At 37.1% G+C, this 23370-nt stretch overlaps 1 pseudogene; it reads right to left on the reverse strand.

Moving 5' to 3' along the window:
- Positions 1-3761: 3761 nt before the first annotated feature.
- On the reverse strand, positions 3762-5332 carry LOC126968170 (uncharacterized; annotated as a pseudogene).
- Between the last annotated feature and the right edge of the window lie 18038 nt (positions 5333-23370).

Here is a 23370-nt window from a genome sequence, read left to right on the forward strand (position 1 = left end):
CATCTTGTGCCACTATTTACAAATGGTTTAACGAGTTTAAGCGTGGACGTAGCAATCTCAATGATGATCCGCTTGAGGGACGTCCTTTAACAGTGACTACTGAAGTAAACATCAGTGCTGTGCGACGCATGATAGAGAATGATAAGAGAGTGACCTATGAGCAGACACGGCCAAGCCTAGGCATTGGTATGAGTCAAGTTCAAAAAATATAACACGAACATTAAGGCGTCAGGAAGCTTTTTACCAGATGGATTCCGCATGGATTGGTGTCGCCAAATGTTAGTTATGTTCGACGGCGGTGACTCAGATGCTGTATTTGACATCGTCACAGGTGATGAAAGCTGGATACAATGCTACGATCCCGAAACCAAAAGACAATCAGATCAGTGGGTGTTTCCTTTCGAGGATCGGCCGACTAAGGTAAAGAAAGGAAGAAGTCAAGGAAAAAAGATGAGTGTCTCATTCATTGGTCGAAAAGGTCATTTCGCGACAGTTGTGCTAGAAGATGTAAGGACAGTTACTGCAGACTGGTATGTCAATCGCTGTTTGCCCGTTGTCTCGGAAAAAATTCGACAGCAGCAGAAGCAGGATACTCCTTCACCACGTCAATCATGCTTCAGCGCACTCCGCAAAACTGACTGTTAGTATTTTACTATAGCAGGTATCGAGATAATGAGTCATCCGCCATACAGCCCCGACCTGGCGCCCTGCGACTTTTATTTATTCCCAAGAATTAAAGATAAAATTCGAGGTATTTGCTTTACAAGCCCTGAAGATGCGGTGTAAGCGTACGAAAATGCCATAGAAAAGACCCCTAAGGAAGAATGGGCCCACTGTATTTCGCAGTGGTTACATCGAATGCGACGATGTGTAGAGAGGAACGGAGATTATTTAGAAAAGCAATAAAAGTATTGGCAACTTTCTACATTAAGCCATTTCTAAACATTTTCAGTGTTACCTAGGTATGTTAATAAAAGTTATGATTGTTTGATTTTATGCAAATACACTGGCCTGCAAAAGTAAGTATCACACTTTTCAAATTAATTTTTTTTCTTAACTATAGAAGGTAGAGATTTAAGATTAAAAACGTTTTGTTACAAATTTTATAGGCTTTAATTGTTAGAAACTAAAATTATACATTAGTAACATTTTTAAATTAAAAAAGATAAAACAATTAAAATAGACATTTTTAGTTTAGTGTAAAAAAATTCAACTAAAATGTATTACATGTTATTTAATTTTTAATAACTGGTATTGCCTCCTCGCGCTCTGATTACAGCTTCGAGCCGGTTTGGCATACTGAACACTAGGTTTCGGAGCCGATGTTGGGGAATATCCTCCCATTCTTCTACCAGGGCCTGTTTTAGTGCCCTGAGGGTAGTAGGTGGTGGTCTGCGATTTGTGACTAGCCTCCCAAGCTCTTCCTAGCCGTGTTCAATCGGGTTAAGATCAGGACTTCTTGATGGCCAAGCCATCACGCTGATACCGACCTCCTGAATATACTCTTGTACGATATGAGCCGTGTGTGGCCGGGTATTATCATGCGTCAGCATCGATCTATCACCCATATTTGCTAAATACGGCCCTGCATACTCATTGAGAATTTCTTGAGCATATCTTTGCCCAGTGAGGGTGCCATTTTCTATGGCTACTAGCTCTGTGCGACCTTCTGAAGATATGCCAGCCCATACATGTACACTGCCTCCACCGTATTGGACTCTTTCTAAGATGCAGGCTTGAAGGTATCGCTCACCAGGTCGCCTGTAAACACTTCGCCTTCCATCAGAAGTGTAAAGGGAGAATCGAGACTCATCTGCAAACAAAATTCTTGACCATTCTTCTTCATCCCACTGCATGTGTTAACGAGCGTATCGCAGTCTCGCTACTCGATGCTGTCTCTCGAGTTTTGGGCCACTCGCTGGTCTTCGGGGTTTCAAATTTGCTTCAGCAAGTAGTCTTCTCACTGTACTGTCACTAATGTAGTCCCTCCGGGTCTGAAGAAGCTGTTGCTGGACTTCAACTGCATTTTGGTGGCGATTTCTTAACACAGTGGAAATAATGTAACGATCTTCTCGGGCACTGGTACACCTGGGTCTGCCATTACAAGGTCTCCTCAGATGGTGACCAGTCTCTTCGTACCTTCGCTTTACCTTCTGGACCGTTCGTACCGTCACACCCACCATTCTTGCAGTGCGACGCATACTGATGCCTAGTTCCAGAAAAGCCATGATCCTAGCACATTCTTCAACTGAAAGAGGCATGATAAATAAATGTTATGTGCTTTTTAGCATAAATTTTTAAAACAAGACCCATCGATCTTGAAAAAAATTTGAAACAAAAAGAAAAATGTGAATGGTAAAATTGTCATTCGGAAACGTCCACTTTGAAAAAGGAATGATTTTGTTTTTGAAGGTTTTTTTCAGCCAATTCTTAAAAGAAGGTTACCGACTATAAAGTTTTTATGTACAAAAAAAAATCTCTTTGGAGTCCTTTTTATTTCGAAAGTATATCTTGTGAACTTAAAACGTTATCCCAATTTTAAAAGTGTGATACTTACTTTTGAAGGCCAGTGTATATTGAACGTTAATCCAAGGATGTAGATGTCATGTTGTGTAAGGGAACTAACTGTTTTCTAGACCTGGCTTTTTACAATTACTATAATAATAATTATTGTATAAATATCTATAAAAGACAAATTTTCGTTTTCAGAAACATCTTTGGGAATAAAGGATATAAATGTAATGAAAGATGTAATGGTCTCAGACTTTCTTAACTCCGTCGCAGAGGTCTTTAAATTGGTTACAAACCGACTTTTAACCATATGGCTGTGGTCAGATTGGATCTACAAGTTCACCTGGCAACATCATCAATTCACCATACATAATAATACCCTTATTAACCTTACAAACAACGTAAGTTTATTCCGCCATATTTAATTGTTTTGTATAGTATAACCTTAATCTAACTCGAAGAGCTCAAAAACATAGAACAGAAAACTTTTTGAGCCCGATGAGCTTAAAAACAACACAAATTATATTTTTGAGCTCAAAATTGCATGTACAATTTGAAGCATTTAGGTATAGAATTAACAGAAAGTTGCAGGGATGGCCTTTAGGGTCAACCGTTTTCCTAATTTTTTTGTTAGTTGTTAAATCGAATTACTTTTTCTCTTCTTTTGTTTGTATATCTTACAGTATAAATGTTAGTTCTATATGTATAAATATATGTATGGGTGCAGGTATATATTATATTCTTTACTAGCTGGCCGACTGGTATAATTAATAAATAAAATATTAAAAAAAAGTGTTTATTATTCTAATGCTTTATGATTTACAGCATTTTTAGTTTTTTTTGCACTTATACAAATACTTTTGTTGGTATTCCGACACGACACAGAAAACATGGATATTCAAGATTTATGCCACAAACACTAAACGTTGCCTTGATATTTATTTATGAACATTGTAAATGCAAATTCTGTACTGGAAGTTGCAATCGTTTAAAGTGGAATCGCATGTCGTTCGCAATCAAAAGAATACGTCGAATCAAAACGTTTTCACCTTCATTCTTTCATTATTTTTTTTATGAATATTTGAGGAAACTACAAACATTATCATCTTATGGGCAACCTTGAGGATGATTACTGTGAAACAAACATGGGCTTACACGTGTATTTACCTTATTTACATGCTTATTCTTCAAATTTTTTTTACTTCACTAATACTTTTTGGATATATCAAAGTGACCATTCCATTCACAACTTATAAGATATGGTGGTTACTCTTAAGTAGTATTTGTAATCCTCCACATTCTGATGTCAACATTATCAATTTATCTTTAGGAATGAGCTTAATTTTTTCTTCTCTGTTACACAGTTGGCAGAGTGGTCGTTGTCATCGCGAAGTGACATCTTTTGGGGGAGATGTGATTCGCCACTTTTCCCTGCTGATCGACAGTCTGGTACACTCATTCAATGCCCACAGAAGTCTTAATTTGGTCGGTCCATTGCATGGGTGACCTTCTACTAGTGACGTACTAAAACCGAAAGGCGTTGTTGTATGCTTTATTATTTTATTAGTTCTTGGAGAATGGAGAAGGTGCGAAATTCGCTCCATGAAACTCCCAGCATTTTCCTCCAGCACCACATCTCCAGAGCATCAATTTTCTTTTTCTCGCCTTGTCGCAAAATCCACGTGTCTACAGCATACAACAATATGGGAAAAACAAGTGTTTGGACGAGCCGGATTTTCGTTGCTTTTGTTATGTTTATGAGCTTGATAAGTTCTTGTATTTCTACTACCTGCCCGGGGGACCAAGAGGCTCCTGAGTTTATATCATTCAAATAATACTTTGTAACACAACTTACAATGGTATCAATCACTGTTTTATCCAATTGAGTACAATTTCGCACTCTCTCTACAGCTTCTCTTGTTTGAAATTTCTCCATTATATATAGTCAAAGTGTGTAACTCCTTACTTAAGACCTTATATATATTATTAGTGTAATATTCATGTTCCTTTTCAGTGTGATTTCTCTTTTTTCCAATTAGACAAATCCTTTTTATGCTTGGAATTTTAAGTGTATCAACAATAGTTTGAAATCCAATACTTTCACAAAACATCTTGATGTACTCCAAATATTCCATATATTGACTTTTGGATGAGTAATATTTGGTACCATCTATGTAATATGCACAGCATAGTAATAGAAAAAAAAGTTACATTTATCTGAATTTCTTGAAGCTATTACAGGTATCCAAGGAGTCATCTCATCTAAATGGTTGCCAATAATCCAATCTGTTTGTGTAAAACTACCACTTTAAGATGGCGTTACTGAAAATGTCTGTAACATGACATTATCTGGGTACATATCTCATATCATTCATTTTCTAACGTCAACTTCAATACCACTGTGCCCCTCCATTGTCAAAATATAAATAAGCAGTCCATTACCTTAACCTATATCAAGAAACCTTATTTTTGTGAAATTGTCTTAGACCACAACAGCAATAGATATAGGTATAACTATAGTTATTATGCTAAACAAAGGAATACTCTTTCCTTCTTCCCCTTATCTCTTTCTCTTTTCTTTTCTGGAGGGAATTAACCTATAGAATCCGTCTTACGAAAGAAGTAAGTACCATGGCTAGTTGTACTATTACATTTTCTGTGCCATGATATTAATTGTGGTTTTATTTTATAGATTGTATCAATTTAATAAAAAAATAAAAAAAAATAACAAAATTTAACATTTATTATTATTCTAGGGCATTTATGACTCGTAATTGTACTTTCTCTCAAAATTGTGGCTTCAATGACGTTGTTCATTCATTTCTTCACCGGAAGTCGGGTGCTTTTACAAAGACGTGGTTTATAATTACCGATCCGATTCTTGATTGCAGATTAGGCAATTCCAGCGAATTTGATAACTTCGTTGGATAGTTGACAACATCATCTTGGTTAGTAATGGAATCAATCGATTTGTATGTCATTTATTTCGCCAGCTATTTTGAATCTAAAATTCATTTTGTTTACATTGACGTTTTTTGCAGCCAATATAACTCTTTCGCTCAAACCATATATTATGATCTTTGTAATTTTGAGCAATGTTTGGGAAAACCTTCTCGATGAGTTCGGTCTTAGTTCCAGTTAAATGACAAAAATTGGTAGGAAATATGATGTATCCAGACAATCAGTCAACAGGTAATTTGCTATTACCAATATCGTGCAATTGTTTGGAAAAAAACTTCTCCAGGTTGTCAATTCGACTCGCATATTCATATTTAATTTGAGCGTTTAACGTCTTTTTAAAAAATGAATGGCTTTAAACATGCGTTAAGTTCGTCGGCTAGCGTTGATCGTGGTATTACTGGTAGTGTTTGGCGAAAATTACCTGCCAATAAAATCATTGCACCACCAAATTGGTTTTGGTTCTTTCGTAAATCTTACAACGTGCGGTCTAATACTTCCAAAGAATTTTTGTGGGTCATCGTGCACTCATCCCAAACTATTAATTTGCTCTGCTGTATCACTTTGGCCATTACAGATTTTCTCGAAAGGTTGCAAGTTGGTGTTTCATTTATTTGCATGTTCAACGGCAACTTGAGTGCGGAATGAGCTGTTCTACCTTTCAACAACGTAGCTGCAATACCTGATAAAGCAAATGCGATACCATTTTGCAATCGAATCGTTGCAAAAATCAATGATACATATTAAAAACATTTTTCCAGTCCCACCTCATCTAAGAAAAAAATCCGCCAGTTTCATCGTTCACTACTTCATTAGCGTATTGTAGGCATATTTTGTTGCTCATTTAAAAGGGGAACGCTTCTTCTAACAGTTTCTTTTAATGCCTTAAAATCATATTGTGTTTCGCGTCTCAGCTCTTGATTAAATTCGTTGTGCATTGGGCGTTCTCATTTCTAATTGTATTATCTTTTATTGGTTAGTATCAAGCCTATATCTTCAATTTAAATTAATCCTTCATGTCTTCGTTCATTTGCAATATTATGTAAATTTTAAGCCTTATCTCTAAATAAAAATATGTAAATAATCTCCTAAACCTTTAGGTTTTCTGGAATAAGGTTGCCTAATTGCGCTACCATAACTGTTATACACAAATTATAACTTTATGTATTTTTAGTGCAATTAATTTTTTTTTTCATTCACTCATTCATTCAGTGTTGGTATTTGTTTTTTCAATAAATTTTAGTTTAGCCAGCTCCTCCTAATAGATATTTTCAAACATTTATTTTAAGCACTTTCAATATAACATGGTTATCATATACAACAACAATATTCAAGCATGCTTTTAATAATAACTGAACTAAATTAATATAATAAGAAAAAAATTTTCTGAAATTCCTTTGAACTACAAAGTACAAAACTTTCAAAATAATGCATACTATTAAATATTTTTAATTTCAGATTATAGGAAAGAAACGCAATGATTTAAGAAATGTTGATATGAATATATACGAAAATCAAACAATTTTCGGTAAGAATAGTTTTTTCAATAATCATAATCCATGAATCATACATACTTTCAATTTTGTACGATGTGCGGTACTACCTATCTCCTTTGCTTAGGCATTTATATAGGTTGCTTGTGCCACGACCATTTGGAATATTAGTATAGTATTAGTGTACAACAATAAAAAAGAAAAGAATAGTCATGCAACCTCAGACTTCCCATTCGTTGCAATGCGTTACGTAACTATAAATTATGTATTAAAAACTGTGGCATAACCCCTTTAGGTACTTAAACAAAGTTCTGCTCTGTTAAAATTTTCATAAGGGTCATATATGCAGGATTTTTAAGGGGGCATCGAGCTACTGGCTAAAGCAAGATAAAATCAAGCAGGGGGAAACGTTTCGGAGAAGTTTCACAATTATTCGGCGTGTCCTTAAATAAGTTCCAGGTATAATTAATTTTGAGATTATGTTCAAGGTACAAAATATTATAATATATGTTATGAGGTTTTGATACTAAAATATGATCATCTCAACACATCATATTTTAAATTTCAGGACAGGGCGACGACAAAGTGGATTCATTTCTAGATCATCTCATACTATTATCCCAAAGGCATAATGGTTTCACAGACACGGAACTACGCGAGGAAATGACAACATTCCTACTAGCTGGTACAGATACCACAGCGATAGCAATATGTAATACGCTTTTACTATTAGGAAAATATCCGAAAATTCAGGAAAAAGTGTATGAAGAGTAAGTAATATATTGTTTTAATAACTGTAGATAAGCAGTTTGTTGTTTTTAGTAATATCCTTCACGTCTAGGATTAAGAATACTGGACGATGCGGGACCATAATAATAATAATAATAATTCTTTATTACAGGCATAAAATCCCATACACAATATTGAGTCATACAAATAAAATAGTATACAATACAATTATAAATTTTTTACATTAATTATTTATCTCAGTCAGATAAAAGCAAAAAGAAAACAGCTTTGTGTCCAAAGCTATTTTCTATTTGCTTCCCGATGTGTCGAGAGCCAATGGGCTATCATTGGACTACGCAAGTCCTGGCCCACCACCTGGAGGATGCTGTTACAGGAGCTACGCAATCTTTCCCAGAAGGAAGATATACGAGCTCTGATGACAGCAAAGAAATCGGGCATTCCTGCCTCGGCAAACATGCCCGACGCGCTGCAGTACCGCGGTAACTTCATAAGAATGCGATATGCATCATTATATTGCACCCTTATGGTGCTGAAGGACGCCCTCTTGTATCGGTACAATAACTGGCAGGTATATAAATACCATATATACACTTAATCCCAGAAGTGAGGAATATCACGTGGGTTTGTAAGACTGACATCTCAAGTCAAAAAATTTTAATCATACCTTTTTATAGTCATAAAATCTTTAGCTATAGGATCAATACTATTATTAAAAGATTGTATTATTCAAATAAATCGGGCCGTACACCAGAAATAAAATTGTGGCTTTGAAGCCGCTATATGTACATCGACACTCTGGTGTGCGTGTTCGCCTTTAGAAATACAAGATCAATGATCTCGTACTTATCTTAATCTAAATATATACAAATTACGTGACACGTTGTTTGTCTGCGATGGATTCCTAAACGGAACGGATTTTAAAGGGGATTACTTCATGGAGTGCAATTTGGTCCAACTCGAGAGATAGGACAGTTTTTATTTTGATTTGGGACCCATAATTATTTTTATTTTGAATATTTGTTTTGTATGGACGTATTTTCAATGAGAGAAATTAGAGACGCACGGTTTGACACTGTGAAACAATTTCAATATAACAACAGAGAGCATTTTTTACAAAATAATTCTTGATGTTTTGAAATATTATTGGCAAATTTCAATAACGTATGTATAGAACGTCATTGTCAAATTCCTATAAAACACATTTTTTTTTATTTTCTACAGAACAACGTCTGTCGGATCGGCTAGTGTATACATATATATAATAAGTAATAAGAGACACAGTGCAAAGCCCTGCCCATTACAATGCAGTGCCGTTCAGGATTCTTGAAAAACCCAAAAGTCACCTTGACACGTAAAATGTTAAGTCTCATTTGCCCAGTAATTTCACTAGCTACGGCACCCTTCAGAACGAAACACAGTAATGTTTACACATTACTACTTCACGGCAGTAATTCTCCAGTTTTAGGCCTTATCAAAAATTTATTTGATTTTAATTTATTTCTGTACTATTGTTTAAAATATTAATATATAATATATATTAAGCTCCAAGCTAACGCGTATTACCCGTCCAACAATCTAAGAAGAATCTTTTTACATGGCTTATAGATAAATATTTTTATTCTATAAATGAAATGTTGACACATTCGATTAAATTAAATTGACTTAAAAAAATAATTCTTGACTTTAAATAATGACATCTAATGTGTATATTTTTTTATGGAATAGGAGGACAAACGAGCGTACGGGTTACCTGGTGGTAAGTGATCACCGCTGCCCACATTCTCTTGCAACACAAGAGGAATCACAGGAGCGTTACCGGTCCTTAAGGACGGTGTACGCGCTTTTTTTTGAAGGTATGTACCAATGTCGTATCGTCCCGGAAACACCGCACAAGGAAGCTCATTGCACAGCTTTGTAGTACGTGGAAGAATGCTCCTTGAAAACCGCACTGTGGAGGATCACCACACATCCAGATGGTGGGGATGATATCCTAACTTGTGACGTGTCGTGCGAAGGTGGAATTAGGGGGCAGGAATCAAGTTAAACAGCTCAGAAGGAACGCTCCCCGTTATAAATGCGTTAGAAGATACACAACGAAGCGACGTCTCTACGCAATGCCAAGTGTAAATATCATTTAAATTAACATTGACTGACAAATACATATAATTTACATTGACCTAAGTTCTCAAAATATGTATATTTTAATAATATATAATAAACTGTAGTTTATTAATGTTCAATCAATTATAATTATAGCTAGAATTTTGTAATGAAATGAAATATGAATTAATACTTAATGATAATTTTGCATGCCAGAAATGGCCGATTTCATTGATACCTTAAAATTATTTACAACCATTGTTACATGTTTTCTGACAAAATAAAGGATTTATGATTTATGAAACAAGTTATACGTTCAAATACGTTAGTCACCTTACAATTTCATGCAAACATTGAAAGCACTTTACACCATACAATGTAAATAAATATCGTGAGATATAATATAGTAAAAAACGAGACGAGCATGACGTTCAGCTGATGGTAATTGATAAGAGCTGCTCATTACAATGCAGTGTCACTCAGGATTCTTGAGAAACCTAAATATTCTCACTTAGAGACATCAGATATTAAGTCTCATTCGCCCAGTAATTTTACTAGCTAGGGCGCCATTCAGACCGAAAAAAAATAATGCTTACACATTACTGCTACACGGCAGAAAAAGGCGCCGTTTTGGTACCCATAATCTAGCCGGCATACCGTGTAAAGGAGCCGCCAACTGGTAAATATATTCCGAGCTTTCTCGAAAAAAAACCTCGTTATCCCGACTCGTCATTAGAGATCATGCATAATATATGTTTCTTAAATAGAAAAATTCTTATTTGTAATATTCTAAATAAATAGAAATACATACTCTTGAAAAGTGTAACCTAATGTGAATTATTTTTCACAGATTAGTACGTGTGTTAGATGACGATGGTGAAAAATTATTTAAAGATATGTTAAGCGATTTGAAATATTTGGATATGGTTTTGAAAGAGTCTCTTCGTCTTTTTCCACCTACACCACTCATTATACGGAAAACAACAAATGAAATAACATTACGTAAGTATACGTATATTTTTATTGAAGTTAAAAGTTAAACAGTTAATTTTGTTTGGAAGTTTTGTTGAAGTTAAAAAGTTAATTCTTCAGTTATTCTGCACGACTGTTACCAACCAGGCAGAACATAAAGGTCACACACATCTAGTGCCTAGTTAGCACATACAATTAAATCCTTTTCGATGTTGAAATTATATTAAGTCATTCTGAATAACAATCCAAATCAGTAATTAATAACACATTGAAACAGTAACAATGTGACTAATAAAATTATTTCATTTAAAAATTATTCTCAATTATATTATATAGTATACGCATCTGAACAATGTAAGTAATGTATGTATGTAATAATCTTTTGATTACTGCATAATTACCCAGTCATGCCATAAATTTAAAGGCCGGCAACGCTTCTGTGATTCCTCTGGTGTTGCAAGAGATTGTGGGCGGCGGTGATCACTTAACAACAGGTGACCCGTACGCTCGTTTGTCCTCCTATTCCAAAAAAAAAAAAAAAACTGAAACTATCAGCATGATGGATACATATTGCTTAAAAGGCATTAAAAGAAAAGTAGCTTTATGGCAATAAGTGACGACACAAGACGTTCACCCTGCTGGTAAGTGATTAATGTAGATGCGATTACTAATTATGACAGTAATCACGACCATCATGTTCTCGAAACATCTTAAAACAAACAATGAATTCAAGCTCTAAAGGTTGATCCAATATACGATAATTTATATATTTATATATGAGGGAGCGGGTTAGTTCCCTTATTCAATCAAAATCACTTATTGAACGACAAATACTACCACCAGTTCAAAATAGACTGCCTCAGACCTGAAAAGAACGGGCGCAAGAAACTCAGCGGACTTTTTTTTATAAAAGTATGGATTACAATATAATATCGAACAATAAACATTTTTAATTAATAAAAACTTTTTTTAACTTCGTTCGAAATTAACTTCTTTTCGAAAAAAAGGAAAGTTCGATATTATATTGTAATCCATACTTTTATAAAAAAAAAGTCCGCTGAGTTTCTTGCGCCCGTTCTTTTCAGGTCTGAGGCAGAAACTGAAACGCCCATCTCTATTAAGCGTCACTCTCATGCGACATGACACATGACGTATCGTCTGGAACTGAACACAGACACCACTCAAACGCCATTTTGAAGGAAACAGCATTTGACGCCTCTTAAATAACGACATCTAGCGGCTATTTTTTCAATTATCGGGCCATCGATAAAACGCTGGCTCGCTGACATTTCAAACGCCTTTAACTTGAAACACGATTCATATTATGATTCACGATGTTTTGTAATTGTTAAATTATCTATTGATTGAGGCGAGTGGCCGTTAAGTTTCGTGTATATTTTTCTCACGAGCTCTATATTTTCCGAACGTATGGTATATTCAGTAAAAACTCATTATTTAAGTACTTTAACATAAGATGATAAGTCCGATTCGCCCAGTTTTCACTAGCTACTTCGCACTCCAAACCGAAACACGAATAGTTTTTGTATGCAGCGGTGCCTTTTACAACAATACAGTAATAGAAAAGTACTTTTACTTCATACTGAAGCGCCTAAATTGACACACGCACACATACACAAGATTTACACGGCCTCTAAGGAATCTTGGGAAGACAAAACTTTTTAGTGCCACGCCGTACGCCATCGAGACTGGTCGATGTTCGAGTTAAATTAGCGGGGATTTTTTTTTTATTGATAATAAGGGAGGACACGAGTAGAACATTCAGCTGATGGTAATTGATACGCCCTGCCCACTACAACAACTACAATGCAGGATTATTGAAAAACCCAAAAATTCTGAGCGGCACTATAATTGCGCTCGTTACCTTGAGGCTTAAGGTGTGAAGTCTCATTTGCCCAGTAATTTTACTGGCTACGGTGCCCTTCAGAGTGAAACACAGTAATGTTTACACATTACTGTTTCACAGCAGAAATAGGCGCAATTGTGGTACCCATAACCTAGCCGGCACCCTGTGCAAAGGCCTCCCACTGGTAAAATTTTTGAATATAATACGTTTCTATGGCACGACTTATTCAGTTTCACAGTTTATAAGGCTCAAACTTAAGTCTTCTGGTGGAGTGACTCGGCCAAGTTGTACATATATAAGGCGCTTTATTGAAATAGAGTCGTCAATTACTGATTTTATGCTTAGCTTACATATCGAACATTTTTTCTCACTAAAGTGTTACCATATATTTTCCAAAACTAACCTTTACCTATTTTGGTAATGAAACATTATATTATTATATTTAATCATTAAACTAATTATTATTGTCGATAGCATCTGGTTATACTGTCCCTGCTGAAACTGGCATAATTATTTCAATTTGGGGGGCTCACCGCGACCCGAATTACTGGGGGCCTGATGCAGACTGGTTCAAACCGGAGAGATTTGAAGCTGGAGGTAAAACTGGACTCTACATACCATTCAGTACAGGACCAAGAAATTGCGTTGGTAAGTAAATTCATTAAGGCAATTAAAACCATTTGCCTCTACGTGTGCTTGTTGAAATAGACAAATTAAAAGGTCATAGTTGCTTATCCACCTAGTGAATAAATTACAGTTTTGCATCACTTGAATCCCTATGAATTTGTGAACATAATCTGTTCCCATGGCAAAACCAATTCAGTTTCATTGCGGCTACGGCTCAAACTTAAGTCGACGTTTTTGTTCAAAATCAGGATCTTTAGCTGATAGATCGCTATCTGGAAATGATTTTGAAGATGATTTTAATACAGATACACTAATAAGTAGGTTTCCTATGTTATATAATCTAGTCTATACTTCTATCGTTGATAAACTAAATTTACTTCGGTAGATCACTATTTACGGCCGTTTTCAATAACGTATCTTTAGTTACGGATACATTGCTGTCACCTTTTAATGACAAGATCTTATCTATCCATAGTTATGTCCAATATAGTTTTAGTCCAATGCTTTATGGCAATATGCTCTTGAAATGTAAGTAAGCGTAAAGGCCGTTCTCAATATACTATCTACGGATAGAGATAAATTACTACCTTCTAGTGTCAGTAATTAGCAGTCAATAATCTGAATCTGTCCCAATATATCGCCTTATATTGGGACGCGTGAATTGCAATTTCCATACAAACTTCTATCGCCGGTAAGTTATACGTCGTCCCATTGACAGACAGCGTGTACGGATTAGGTGAGTTACAGTCGATAAGGTTATTGGGACAGAAAAGTCAACGATAGTTACGATTTTTATCTCAAGTTAAGGATAGATAGGTTATTGAAAACGGCCGTCAAAGTATAGATTTGTCTCCCTCTAGTAAGTTAAACTAAGGATAGATAGGTTATTGAAAACGGCCGTAAATGAACTTGAAAGACCAATACTACAAGTAGTTGAAGTACGTAGACCTCACTAGGTCACATATTATGTAATGCATCATCTTTATCTACAAGAGAAAAACACTGAAATAATTCAATAAGAATTATTACTAACACAACTAATACAGGAACACTATTTTTTTCTCTTACCAACCGTCTGCTGGTGTCTTCAATATTATAGGCCTCTCTTCTATTGTTAGAGTGCTGGTAGAACCATGTTGTTCATTCTTTTATTGTTCACTTTTACTATAGAAATTACTGTTTGAGTGCAACAATGTTGTTGTGTCCGGTCTGGAGGTTTCAGGGGCGAGCATATCATATAGGCAATTAGGCAGTGCCGACCGTTATGAACCTAAATAAATATAACGCAACGTGTTAAAGTGAATTTAGTTTGATTGGGTTCCGTTATTTAATTACCAAACTTCTATTTAACTCTCACTCATAAAATTGATCAATCTTTGTATATTCCAAAGCTCAACTACGACTAGTTAGATCCACAATGCCTACCTTACTAGAAAACCAATACACGCCCCTGGATATACCACCCATCTACAAGAACTTAAATCATAAAATAAAAATCTTTGAAGTCACCAAAGATATTATTTAGATATCAAGTTATCATCGTGATAAAAAGTTGTTAATTGTTAGTGATAATGAAATTATGAACGTGTTGTAAGCCAACTAGCTTACAGTATTTCTAGATTTTGTTATGCTACTTACTAACAATAACTTTTGTTTCTACAGGTTACCGATATGCAAGTTTAACAGCGAAAAGTGCTCTTGTTTCAATTCTGCGTCAATTTAAAGTTGTCACCGAAGAAGAAGATGGTCCAATACCTACAATTGATTGTAAATTTGCTATAATGTTAAAACCTAAACATGGTTATCCTATGAAATTAGAACGCAGATAACGGGTTGTTTGATAATTGCTTAAAAATAATTTTATCAAAATGCTATGTATTCATGTTAGTAATATTGTATCACTATAATATTATCTAGATACCGTTAGCTTTGGCTCAAGAATGTCAAAATGTATTCGATTTTAAAACTTATTCTGATTTTACGAAATCATCGTATTGTTGCATTTATTTAATTGTAAATTTTGATTATTAAATAATTTTTAAGATATCTTCGCCCTTTCTTTTAATAAAAATGTTCCGAAAAAATTTAAGCTTAACACACATCATATCGAAACTCATAAGTACGCGACTCTTAACGACGAAAATTATGAAGTCTCTTTTTGATTCACGCGCGCAAGCAGTTCGATACCGGTAAGAGTTAATCAGAGTCGTTCCAGATACAACCTCTGAATAATTTGAAGAAACTGAAACAAACCAGTATAATTAAATAATAATAGACCAATATACGGATAGTCACTCAGACTGTGCCAACTACTAACCTATTGCTATATTCTCCGTTGTCAATAAAATCACAGAAAAAAATAGACAAAAAAAGTACATAAGTTTTAAAAAAATATTGTTGCGTAGCAACGCTTCGACGTTTATGACGAGAGTGTCAAATTTAATATCGCGCAGCAACGTAAATGACGAGAGTGTCAAACTTCAAGACATTGTTAATTTCAACAGCTCCGTCAGCAATACTCGTAGCTCAGCGGAAAAGTGTTTATTTTAGACGCTGTAGACCCGGATTCGATACACCTACGAGTGTATTGATTTTTTGGGTTTTGTAAAGTTAATGGAAATTTCTAGTAAGTTCAAGATCAAATCGAACAGAGGATGGAAAATCTGTAAGCAGAGGATAACAAAAGTTACAAGAAATTTCTAGTACAATTTAAATTTAAAGATGGAATGGGGGAATCATTTTGAAAATAGAACAGATCCGGGGGTATATAAGCCGTACTAAGCGTGGCCTACGGCAGTTCTAGTTCTGACTCGAAAGTGTTAAGGAAGAAGAAGAAGAAAAGAAGAAGTAGTGAAAAGTGCCAAGTGAATCCAGGTGAAGAAGAAGCTAGAAGAGACTTAGTGTTCGGTGCGGTGTGACGCGTTGAATGTACCGCCGCCCACAAGAGGAACAGCGGCAGACCGGCGAAGTGCAAGTTCTGAATAAGTGAACTCAAATAAAGACTCGTCCCTATAAGCGGAGTATTATTTCCAACCCCTGATCCACTCCCGAGTCAATATCATTAATTTCTGAGGTGTAGCATGATTTCTTCTATCGAAGAATGTGGCATCAGAGGTTCAGTGCAAAACTGGATCAGATATTACCTCGCAGACAGGCAGTTGGTGACATGTGTGAACGGAGTAACAGGTTAACTAGCCGTTGTCGAATCTAGAGTACCAACCGGTTCGGTCTTTAGGCTCTTTTGATACATAATGCATGTGAATTGTATGTGTCAGAAGGTCAAAAACTGTAGGATGTATGTGTGATGCAGATTATACACTCATACATGGGTAACACTAAAAATATTTAGAACAGACCAATTCGAAATCCGCGAAATCGATGATCCGCGTGAGGAACGTCCTTTAACAGCGACTACTGAAGATAACATCAGTGCTATGCGACGCATGATAGAGGAAGATAAGAGAGTGACCTATCAGGAGATACGGGCAAACCTAGGCATTGTCAAGAGTCAAGTTCAAAAAATATTCCACGAATATTAAGGCGTCAGGAAGCTTTGTACCAGATGGATTCACCATACTTTAACCGACGATCAGATACACCTTCGCATGAACTGGTGTCGCCAAATATTAGATAAGTTCAACGGCGGTGACTCAAATGATGTATTTGAAATCGTCACAGGTGATGAAAGCTGGATATATGCTACGAACCCGAAACCAAAAGACTTTCAGCTCAGTGGGTGTTTCCTTTCGAGGATCGGCCAACTAAGGTAAAGAAAGGAAGAAGTCAAGGAAAAAAGATGATTGCCTGATTCTTTGGTCGGAATGGTCATTTCGCGATAGTTGTGCTAGAAAATGGAAGGACAGTTACTGCAGACTGGTACGTCAATCACTGTTTGCCTGTTGTCTTGGAAAATATTCGTCAACAGCGTCCTCGAAGCAGAATCCTCCTTCACCACGACAATGCTAAAGCACACTCTACAAAACGGACTGTTGAATATTTGACTATGGCAGGTGTCGAGATAATGATTCATCCGCCATACATTCCTGACCTGGCGCCCTGCAACTTTTATTTATTCCCAAGAACTAAACATAAAATCCGAGGTATTCGCTTTACGAGTCCTGAAGATGCGATGAAAACGTACGAAAATGCCATAGAATAGACACCTAAGGAAGAATGGGCCCACTGCTTTTCTCAGTGGTTCCATAGAATACGACGATGTGTAGATAGGAACGGAGATTACTACGAAAAACAATAAAAGTATTGCAAAACTTTTTTTTTTTATATGAGAGGGGGCAAACGGGCAAGCGGCTCACGGGATGGGGAGAGGTGAGGCAACCGCCCATGGACATCCGCAACAACAGGTGTGTCAAGAAATGCGTTGCCGGCCTTTAAGGTGGGAGTATGCTTTTTTCTTGAAGGTCCCTAAGTCGAATCTGTTTGGGAAGACCGCTGCCGGTAGTTGATTCCACAAAGTGGCTGTGCGAGGCAAGAAATTTCGAAGAAAACGCGCGGTTGTGGAATGCCAGACGTCTACGTGATGCGGATGGTACTTTGCACGTAATGTCCGATGGTGGAATTCGGCCGCTGGAATCAACCCGAACAGCTCCTCTGAGCACTCCCCGTGATAAATGCGGTAGAAGATGCAGAGAGAACCCACATCTCTACGCAATGCTAGAGAATCAAGCCGATCGGAGATGACTTGATCGTCGATGATTCGAGCCGCTCTTCGTTGTATACGGTCAAATGGAAGAAGCTGGTACTGGGGAGCACCCGCCGAGAGGTGAGAACAGTACTCCATGTGAGGCCGAATTTGCGCCTTATAAAGTTGCAGCCGGTGGCTTTTAGTGAAGTACTGTCTCGCCTTACTGAGTACACCAAACTTTTTAGAGGCCAGTTTGGCCTTCTCTTCCAAGTGACCACGGAACTGAACGTCGCTCGATATATCGACGACAAGTATGCCAATACAGGCTGTGGCAGTTAGAGGAGTGATCTCGAATCGAGGGGATACGACAAAGGGAGACTTTTTAGTGGTGAACGCACAAACTTGTGTCTTCTTGGGGTTGAATTGGACTAAATTTTGTCGGCCCCATTCCGAGACTTTGCAAAGCATAGTCTCGATTTCAGACACAAGTTTGATCCGGTTCTCGTCGACGCTATCCCGGGACATGTTGGCACGGCCGGTGTAGGAAGCATACCACGTGCTGTCGTCTGCATAGCAATGAATATTGCTGATTTGCAGCATATCACTTACTACATTAAGCCGCTTTTCATTTTTTAAACATTTTCAGTGTTACCTAGGTAGACTCATTCACTCAAATACAACATTGACAACAAAACGAACAAATATATATTACGTCGTGCCAGTCACCTTGTATTACATAGTATTAGAACCAACTATGGTAAAAATAATCTAACATTTGCAGGAGCACAGCTATACAATAAGCTTCCGAAAACTGTTAGGGAAGCGACTTCGCTCAACATCTATAAAAAAGGCTGCTATATCATATCCAAAACAAAGAATAAAAACATCTTATTAATATAATAATTAACCATAACTTGTTACATGGACCACCGCCTTAAAACCGGAATGCAGCATTGAGCAAATTCGCCTTTCATTCACTGATTTTATGTTCTCATGTAAGTGAAAACTGTCTTAATGAGAAATAAAGTTCTTTAAGCCGATACAAGTCTTATCTACGAAGACAAAGATATCAAATCAATAGAATAGAATGTGCAAGAGGACAAGATAATTTACCTAAGTGGGCCAATGATAATGGTATAATTAAAAATATTAAAAAAGAATAGGGAAGATTACGGAAATGTCACAGATATGAGGGCTTTCATAATAATAATAGGACTCTAAACTGTAAGTGTGATGAACAAGAACTGGTTCTATGGTAGCTAAATAGGATTCCAGATTGGTAATGGGCATTCTAATGAGTTCTTATTTAAAGGTTTTATACAAAAACGTGAAGAGAAGCGCTTAAGCTAAAAAGGGGCATCTCATACAGAAACCATACATTCTTAAGGCTTTATATTTTACAGCAATTGTAATGTTCATCAAATTTCAGTTTAGAATGCTAGCATAATTAATTTACTTACATTACATTGTGTGTGGATTGATGCTTATACTATGCGCAATAAGTCTGTATTTATTGCGGTGAAACTTCTTTAGAATCGTTTTGATTTGAAAATAGACGAAACGCGAAAGCGAGACGATAGAAACGCAAACAGATAAATGCAGCCGGATTCAGCCGGCGATATATAGTATTTCACTATACAGTATTTTGGTACGAGGCGATCAAAGTTGAAGAAGAGATTGTCTTATGTATTATTATTTATTATTGTCGAGGACCGGTGGCCATCCCTGGTCAGGAGTGTAGTGCCTATCCAACGCCCACGTCGCAGTCCACCAGCGACCCGCTGCGCTGCGTTTCGCACTACAAGTCAGCAGATTGGGATGAGATGCGTTCCTTTTTTGCATCCTATCCTTGGGACAGTTTGTTTTCCTTCGGATGATCCCAGTACCTGCGCCGTTGCAGTAGCCGATGTGGTGCTGCAGGGCTTTAATATTTTTATATCAAGCTCTGTAGTACCGATCGGTGGCAGATCACAGACCTGGTTCGATGCGTCAGTCAAAGTAGCTTCTGACTGCAATAAACAGGCTTATCAAACTTGGGTTGCGGCGCTGGGTTCAAAGGATCTAAACTGCAAAGTTCTAAAGAGGAAATATTTCCGTGCCTCCAGAATCTTTAAGCGGCAAATCGCCCGGGCGAAGTCGAAGCACGTTGTCAAAATCGGCGAGCAGCTTTCTAGTTATCCGACTGGAACACGCAAGTTCTGGTCGTAGTCGAAAGCTGCTCTTGGTAACTTCAAGCAGCCGTGCCTGCCGCCGTTGCACATGAGTAATGACACCCTGGCCCATACGGCAAAAGAGAAAGCTGATCTACTGTGCGCTCTTTTCGCCTCCAGTTCGTGTCTTGACGACAACGGAAAAACACCGCCAACCATCCCGCGGTGTCAGAGCTCAATGCCTGAAGGACAGTTTAGACAGGAAACTGTTTGGCGAGCTCTGTTTTCAATGGACGTCAGGAAGTTGAGTGGGCCGGGTAGTATTTCTCCAATTGTGCTTAGAACGTGTGCCCCTGAGTTGACGCCGGTGCTAACGCGTTTATTCCGGCACATAAAAAAGGCGTAGTCCATGACTCGTGGAAGTCAGCCCTTGTCCATCCGATCCAAAAAAAGAAGACAGTTCGGATAAAACGGCAAACAACAGGCCTATTGCTATTACCTCCCTGCTCTCCAATATCATGGAGAGCATAATTAACCGCCAGCTCTTGGTATACCTAGAGGGTCACCAGTTGATCAACGACCGACAATACGGCTTTCGCCATGGTCGGTCGGCAGGTGTTCTTCTAATACATAGATGGGCGGCGGCTATCGAAAGCTATGGGGAAGACCTGGCAGTTAGCCTGGATATAGCGAAGGCCTTTGATCGTGTTTGGCACAGGGCGCTTTTCGCAAAACTTCCATCATTTGGCCTTGCCGAGAGCTTATGCAAGTAGACCTCCAGCTTCCTCACTGGGCGCAGTATACAGGTCGTTATCGACGGTTATTGCTCGACTCCCAAGCCCGTGAACGCTGGAGTGCCCCAAGGCTGTATGCTATCTCCCACACTGTTTCTTCTGCATATCAATGATATGTTGGACACCTACAACATACATTGCTATGCAGACGACAGCACGGGCGATGCCGTATACACGGGCCATGCAGGTCTCTCTAGGGAAATCGTCGACCAGTGCCGGGAGAAACTTATGTCTTCCATCGAGTCCTCTCTTGAGAAGGTCACGGCTTGGAGTAAATTGAACCTTGTCCAATTTAACCGCCAGAAGACTCAAGTTTGCGCGTTTAACAGTAAAAAAAACCCCATTTGTCGTATCACCGCTCTTCGACAATACTTCCCTTACAGCCAAGCCTAGTAACGGAATTCTGGGTCTCGATATCTCGAGCGATTGCCAATTCCGCGGCCATCTGGAGAGCAAAGTCAAATTGGTTTCGAAGAAACTGGGCGTCATAAATTGAGCACGGCAATTTCATTCATTCAAGCCTTTTTTCCTTAAAGGCCGGCAACGCTCCTGTGATTCCTCTGGTGTTGCAAGAGATTGTGGGCGGCGGTGATCACTTAACACCAGGTGACCCGTACGCTCGTTGGTCCTCCTATTCCATAAAAAAAAGTATGATGCGAGTATATCTTAATATTATATTCTGACGTCATGCGCTCGACGTATTACTACATAAACACCTATTTGAAAATGTGCAGGACTGTATCAACAATAAGATTAAAAACAGTAATCAACGCAGTATTCCAAAGCATATATGGACCAAAGTATTTTTTTTTAAGTTAGTCATGTAAGTTTTTGAGCAAGAATTAATAATATTGAAATAAGGATATTAAAATATGTGCAAAAAAATTGAAGTGAAGTGACAATGAAGTGTTTCATAACACAAATTGAATTTAAATGAGCAGAAACATTAATATTTTAAAATCTTAAATTTTCAGGGACTAGTTTTTTTTTAGGAACGACTCAAGTATATCAATCATGGCACAAACAACTGTAGCTATTTGTACAAAGCTAGTCGTTCAGCGCTGGTCATGTATCTGATATTAGTTAGTGTTGTGTTGTTATTGTGGTATTCGTTGTTTCGATATAGTAGAAGAAGGATTTATGAATTAGCTGGACCTATACCTGGGATTAAAGATACATTTCCATATTTGGGGCTTTTAAGGAATTCATACAATGCGTTTGAAAGTAAGTATTATGGTAAGGTACTTTAGATAATTTTCTCAAATAATACCTAAAATATTACGTTGGAAAACATGTTCATGGTGTACGAATTATAATTTTATATGCAGTCATAAATTTTACAAATAGACTAAAATATATTGTATTTATTTATTATTGAAGCTAGTGTAATCTTTTTGTAAAAAACTTATAGTAGTTTGTTATTCTTAATCATTGGGACATTTAAAATGAATATATTCAAAAATGAAGCACATAAATCTACTAACGGCTGATATCAATGTCCAATCTCTGGTTAAAGACTAAATGAAATCCAGATTAAGAGAATAAGGGACGAGGCGAGCAGGTAGTTCTGCTGATAGTAATTGATACGCCCTGCCCCTAATTCCCAATGTGCCGCTCAGGATTCTTGAAAAACCCGATAACTCGAGTTCGTCGCCTTGAGGCATAAGATGTTAAGTCTCATTTGTCCACTAATTACACTAGCTAGGGCGCCCTTCAGACCGAAACACAATAATGCTAACACATTACTGGTTCACGGCATAAATAGGCGTCGTTGGGGTACCTATAATCTAGCCAGCATCCTGTGCAAAGGAGCCTCCCACTGGTGGATGTGGTGGGTATATAATATATATCCAGGTTTCGTCAAAGTCAATGCATTGTACGTGAAAGTAAAACCAATCAGTGGAATGAACCATCCTATTGAAGATTTGATGAAAATTGTATCGAAAGCTTAGAAAAGTCGAAGCTTTGGTAAGAAAAAAGAAAATGGTTTCTTCTTTTACGTCCAATGGAAATATTACACTACAGTAACGCTTAAAAAACAAAAGAAAGTTACTGCAGATTGGTATGGAAGCCTCGATTATAAAATTTCAACATACAGTCTCTTCTGATTATTTATTTCCGAAAATTAAAAATAAGCTAAGAGGTATACGATTTATACGTCCTCCTCTCTTTCAGAAAGACTTAAACAACTGCTTTATACAATGGTTGCAAATTATGTACAAGTAATAGAGAAAAAAATACTTTGAAAAACAACAAACATTTTATGAATATAATTTATGAGAATTATAGCATATGTAGCAGCTTAGAATTTATCATACTTATATTATAGTGCTCAGTTAGTACAGCCTAAAGAAAAGGTTCAATTACAATAATAATTCATAAATTATGCTAACTACATCACTCACACATTAATGTCATTATTACAATTACAAAAATACACTTACAATTTCACAAACACATAGATATATTCTGTGTCATAATAGTGTAATGAAGCGACGAGACTACAGTC

The sequence above is a fragment of the Leptidea sinapis genome, chromosome 15, assembly GCF_905404315.1.
Source record: "Leptidea sinapis chromosome 15, ilLepSina1.1, whole genome shotgun sequence".
Lineage (NCBI taxonomy): Eukaryota > Metazoa > Arthropoda > Insecta > Lepidoptera > Pieridae > Leptidea > Leptidea sinapis.